Consider the following 6,378-nt stretch of genomic DNA (forward strand, 5'->3'; position numbering starts at 1 on the left):
ACCAAAGCAGCATTTGGAGAGTTCAGTCTACGTCCGGGCAGAGCCATATGCGTCCGGGTTGAAGGCGCGCTACCGGGCCTGTGGTAATAGTGCAATCTGTTTGGTTTGCTCCACTGCGCTGTAGGGAGACCGCTTGAACTCTAAGAATTGCTTCACTGCGTAATGCGAAAACCCCAAAGTCTGTAGAAGTTTGAAGCCTTTCTCCTTCCTCTCCCTCCTCTCGACTAGCCAAAAGAGAAACTTTTTTGTTTCGAAACTGACTAAAAGTTCGAAAATTAACTAACCGAAACTGAAAGTTCGGCGTCGAATCTGAGGTTCGACAAAAGTTCGCCGCATTCTTAGAAATAGCCCAAAATAGCCACATAGCCAACCACGAAATTTTGACGCCAACTAAAAAAAATATAGCCCAATTTGGCTATATATAGCCCAATCTGGCAACACTGGCCAGCAGCGACGTCAGCGGGCCGAAGAACTTCTTCAAGCAAGAAGCCAAGGGCCAAATGAGAGCGTCACAAATTTCGTCGAGGACGTTCTCCGTCTCATGAACCGCGCCGACCCAAACGCTCCTGAAGAGAAGAGGCTGCGGTTCCTGATGCGAGGGGTGAAAGAAACCATTTCCGGAGGCCTTGTGCGGAACCCACCTATCACCGTCCAAGACTTCATCTCCGAGGCAACAAACATCGAACGTGCCCTTTAAGCACGCGCCTCCCACTATCGGAGACTTCCTGGCTTCGCTGCCCTCTCGCCGTACAGCAGCAACACCCCGGACATACGCGAGATCATGCGGGACGTCGTCCGGGAGGAAATCAAGAAGCTCCTGCCTGCTACCCACCAGCCTGCTTCAGTGTCAATAGCCGAAATTGTCCGCGAGGAGGTTCAGCGGGTATTGCAACCTGAGGCTCCTGCCAGCGTAGCAGCACCCGAAGAGCCCTCTTTGACCTACGCCGCGATAGCTCGGAAACCGGCGCCAGCTGCCCAGCAGTATTCGACGCCACCTCGACGTGTCCTACCAGAGCCACAGACTTTCCGACGTCGAAAAGGGCAACACCAGTTCGTCCGCACTGAACAACCGGCGCCAAGGAAGACGGATGTGTGGCGCACGCCCAATCGATGACCACTGTGTTATCACTGCGGCGAGGCCGATCACGTCTACCGGAGGTGCCCGTACCGACAAATGGGCCTGCGTTGATTTGCGCCGAGTGACCCGCAAACCCGCCTTGGGGAGCGACCAAGGGACATCGAGGAGTACCTCCAACGACCCCTGTCCCCGGTGCAGACTCCACCCCGAGGTTCCCGTTCGCTTTTGCCTCGACGTGCACTTTCGCCCTTCCGCCGCTCTCGCCGGGACAGCCTGTCGCCCCCATCTCGTCGGGAAAACTAAGCGCGGGAACGACTGGAGGTGGCGTTGCCGAAGACAACCAAAGCAAAGAGCCTCCAAAAACGACGGAGCGCTCCCGCTCTCCCGACGCTCCGCATCACAACGACGCGCCTGCATCGGTGTCCAACAACCTAAACGTTATTATCGACGGCCACGATACATCGGCACTCGTGGACACCGGAGCAGACTACTCAGTCTTGAGTGGGATGCTCTCTCGCCACCTTTGAAAAGTGACGACGCCGTGGGAAGGGCCGGAGATACAAACTGCTGGAGGACACCTCATTACGCCTGTCAGGAGGCGCACTGCTCGAGTCTAAATCCACTGTGAGACGTGTCCTGTCAAGTTCGTCATTCTGCAGGACTGTTCGAGGGACGTTAACTTCGGAATGGACTTTCTCTGCGAGTATGGTGCCGTCATCGACCTTGGAGCAAACCGGCTGACGCTACGAAAACCTGCTCCACCACCGGAGGGACCCAAAGCGACGTCATCCGTGGTACGAGTTCTCGCAAACCACGTGAACTTACCGCCGCGGTCGAGTGCTTTCGTACCCGTGAGGTCGATGAGACTTTCTGCGGCGACGTTCTGCTCGAAGGAAGCCTCCGGTTACTTCTAGGAAGAGGGATCGGCATTGAAAGAGGCGTCGCGGAGCTCCAAGGCGGACACACTGCCGCACTCATAACGAACTTCCGACAGGAGGCCCAGCACCTTACGAGAGGCACCGCCGTGGGTCACACCGAGGAACTCCCGCACTCAGTCGCAATCACCGGAATATCAGAAGACCTCTCTTTGTGGCCATCCAAGACAACGCCGCCTTCGCAGTTTGATATCAACCCAACCCTGCCCCCACAACGACGAACTCAGTGACATTCTCGCCGGGTTCAATCGAGTGCTTCTCCACGTCGTCAAATGTGCGCCAAACGACCGTTGCGAAACACCGAATTGTCACTGAAGACAACGCGCTTCCTGTTCATCGGTCGCCGTACCGTGCCTCTGTGAAAAAGATGGATGTCATCCAGAAGCAGGTCCAAGAAATGCTCGATGACGACATTGTCCAGCCCTCAAGCAGTCCATGGGCTTCACCGGTAGTCCTGATGAAACAAAAAAGACGGGACTTTTCGGTTCTGCGTGGGCTATCGCCGACTGAACGCCGTAACAAAAAAGGACATCTACCCTCTGCCACGCATCGACGGCACCCATGGACCGGCTGCGCCACGCCCGATACTTTTCGTCGATAGACCTGAAGGGTGGGTACTGGCAGATTGAGGTCGACCAACGAGATCGTGAAAAGACTGCCTTCGTCACGCCGGACGGGCTATACAAATTTAAAGTGATGCCGTTCGGACTGTGCACAGCACCGGCGACGTTCCAGCGCGTAATGGACACCGTTCTTTCCAGCTTGAAATCGCAAAGTGGTCTCGTCTATCTCGACGACTTCGTGTTATTCGCAAGCGACTTCGACAAGCACCTGAGACGTTTGCGAGCCGTGCTACAGGCTATCCAGAATGCCAGACTGACACTGAAGCAGTAAAAATGTCGGTTCGCTTATGGCGAGCTCAAACTCCTGGGCCATGCCGTGAGAGCTCAAGGTGTAAGTCCTCACCCTGCAAAGACATCCGCTGTCGCCGAATTTCCGAAGACATCAGACAAGAAAGCCGTACGAAGATTTCTTGGTCTGTGCGCTTACTACAGACGTTTCGTTCGCGATTTTGCCAAGATTTCTTCACCGCTTACGCATCTGACGAAGGACGACGTGAACGTCCAGTGGGGGGAGGAGCAAAAACAAGCGTTCAACGAACTGAAGGAAAGACTCCAGTGGCCCCCTATCCTCAGACACTTCCATCCATCAGCGGAAACGGAAGTTCACACAGACGCCAGCAACGCCGGGCTAGGCGCGGTGCTCGTCCAAAGACAAGACGGAGCAGAAAGGGTGGTCGCTTACGCAAGCCGGGCACTGTCCAAGGCAGAGAAAATTTACTCAACAACCGACAAGCAATGTCTCGCTGTCGTCTGGGCGTTAACCAAGTTTCGTCCGTACCTGTACGGGATCCCGTTCAGCGTAGTCACGGACCACCCCGCTTTCTGTTGGCTCGCCAACCTCAAGGACCCGTCAGGACGCCTCGCTCGCTGGAGCCTTTGACTGCAAGAATTCGACGTGACCATTGTGCACAAGGCTGGCCACAAGCATAATGACGCCGATTGTTTGTCTAGGGCCCCAGTCGAATCTCCTCCCGACAGCACCGACGACGACGATGACGCCCGGTTTCTCCGGGCAATTACAGATACCGACATGGGAGCACTTCAACGAGACGACCCCGAACTTCGCGCCGTGATCGACAACCTCGAAGGTCAACGAAGTTCCGTTCCGCGATTCTTGGCCCGAGACTTGTCAAGCTTCGTTCTGCGGCGAGGCGTGCTCTTCAAGAAGAACTTCGGAACCAGCAACCCTGCCTGGCTGCTGGTTGTTCCTGCCAGCCTGCGAGAAGAAATCTTTCAAGCATGCCACGACGACCCGACAGCTGGACATCTTCGCTACAGCAGAAGGCTCGCCCGGATTCGTGAGAAGTACTATTGGCCGAGACTCCCGAAAACCGTCTATTTGAATACACGGTCCTGCCATGAGTGCCAACGACGTAAGAAGTCTCCGACGAAGCCAGCAGGACTCCTGCAGCCGATATCTGCCCCAACTACGCCCTTCCAGCAGGTCGGATTGGATTTACTTGGGCCGTTCCCAACATCGACGCAAAGAAACCGTTGGATTATCGTCGCGACCGATTATCTTACACGATACGCCGCGACGAAAGCCCTTCCGTCGGGAACAGCGGTGGAAGTCGCCAAGTTTTTTGTCGAATCTATTCTCCTTCGACATGGCGCCCCCGAAGTCTTGATAACCGACCGAGGGCCATCGTTCTTGGCTCAGCTCACGCAAGAGATCCTTCGGCTCAGGCACACCAGCCATCGTCGGACCACCGCGTACCATCCGCAGACCAACGGCCTAACGGAGCGGCTCAACAAGACGATCGCCGACATGATCTCCATGTACGTCGACGTAGAGCACAAGACGTGGGACTAGGTGTTACCATACGTCACGTTCGCCTACAACACCGCAACTCAAGAAACAACCGGGTTTACACCATTCGAGCTGGTGCATGGCAGAAAGGTGACGACCATGCTGGACGCGGTGCTGCCCCATGAGCCAGTGGATGACGGATGCGACGATGCCCATGCGGTGAGTCAGAGAGCAGAAGATGCTCGCCAACTAGCCCGCCTTCGAATTCACGATCAACAGAGAGTCGACGCACGCCGGTATAACCTTGGTCGCCGGGACGTCCACTTTCAACCCGGGGACCGGGTATGGGTGTGGACACCGATACGGCGCCGCGGTCTCAGCGAAAAGCTTCTCGAACGCTATTTCGGACCCTACAAAATCATTCGACGCCTCGGCAATCTGACGGAACGCGGAACGCGCCCGTCAGACGGAACGCGCCCATCCGACGGAACGCGCCCATCTGCAAGACGCCAGCCACGACCCGAGGTGGTGCACGTCGTCCGGCTCAAGCCATATTACGAACGATAGAACTTTGGACTCGGGTCAAAGAGTGAACTGTGGTTCGATCCCTGGCCGCGGGGACGCATTTCTGTTGACGCTGACGTAATGTTCTGGTAAATTCGAGAACCGTGTTGGGCTTGTTCGAGGTCAGAATGTTCTACACGCCGAACCTTCCACGCCGATCATTCCAGAAGCCCACACGTGTACATAAGGGGCTCCACGTGGCGATATGCAGTCAGTCTCGCCCCAGCGCTCGATCCTGCGATTTCGCCGACATCAACGCCCGCGACGCTCTGCTGTTCTTTTCTTCCCTTTTTTGTTTCCGACAAAAGTTCGCCCCATTAAACGTTTAGTTTCTTCAGTTATCATCGCCTCATCAATTATCATTCGTGACAATATTGCATCAAATTGCAGCCCAAAATTTTCAAACAAAAGACAGAGATCGGATTCTTTATTTTTAATTGATTGTATATTCAAGTGCAAACATTTAAACTATCACAGGAACGGTTATCCTGGATGCCTTTCAAAATAATTTGGAAGTAAGTATGATTCGCTGGCTTTACTTGCCATAGATAGTCGATTGCTCATTTCTTATCGAAGCTTATCTAGGTCGGCAATACTAGAGATTACCGCCGCGCGGCTTGCGTCAGATTTGCGCACCAGCACTCAGCCACTGCTGTGCCACGCGCATTTATAATTGTTTCTTTTGGCCCAGGCTTTCGTTTCGAAAAGTAGAGAACGGGATCGTCTTGTCAAGTTTTCAAGTAGAAACAGAGTTTCTTTCAAATCACGTAACTTCTTCCTGCTTTCCCACCATCCATCTCTATCAGCCTGTCTTGCAAAGTGGGAAATTACGCCCGGCGTTTCATCTTTCCTTGAAGGCAGACGGTGAAGGGACACCACGTCCATATCAGAAAGCTGTGGAAGTTCGAGCTGTGTGGCAAGTACACTTAGTTTACCCAGCAAATTTTCCTTTTCGGTTATCTGTATTCCGTGAAACTTGAAGTTAAGGCGCCGGCTTCTCCATTCGAGGTTATCAATTTCGCATTGCAACTGATTAACTTAAACGTACTGCGCCTCAAGGTTTTCCGTTCTGCGTTTTAGGTCTTTGATGTCCTTTTCATTTTGTTCTGTCCGTTCTCGCAGTTCGTCGTACTGCTCGCTCCAGAATTGCATTGAACCTTCAATGCCCTCAACTACTTCTCTGAGCGGTAAGAGCTGGACAAGTTTCTCATTGATCACCTTCAGCATTTGTCGCACATCGTGCTTTTCTAAATCGTCACTCAGTGTAGGATCCTGAGCTCGTGCACAAGATTTTGAACGACGACAGGCTGGGCAGCGCCAAGCTAAACGATACGCTTCGCCCTTCGTTTTGATTGTTTTGTCAGAAATTCCAGAACATTTTCCCGTGTGGTAGCTACCACCACAGTCGCTGCACGCAATTTTTGCATC

The 6,378-nt window shown here is 53.8% G+C and overlaps 1 pseudogene; it reads right to left on the reverse strand.

The window, feature by feature from the left end:
* Positions 1-5,517: 5,517 nt before the first annotated feature.
* LOC115328749 lies at positions 5,518-6,177 on the reverse strand (annotated as a pseudogene).
* Positions 6,178-6,378: the final 201 nt, after the last annotated feature.

Source organism: Ixodes scapularis, unplaced genomic scaffold (assembly GCF_016920785.2).
Source record: "Ixodes scapularis isolate PalLabHiFi unplaced genomic scaffold, ASM1692078v2 PGA_scaffold3__209_contigs__length_174095766, whole genome shotgun sequence".
NCBI classification, from domain to species: Eukaryota; Metazoa; Arthropoda; class Arachnida; order Ixodida; family Ixodidae; genus Ixodes; species Ixodes scapularis.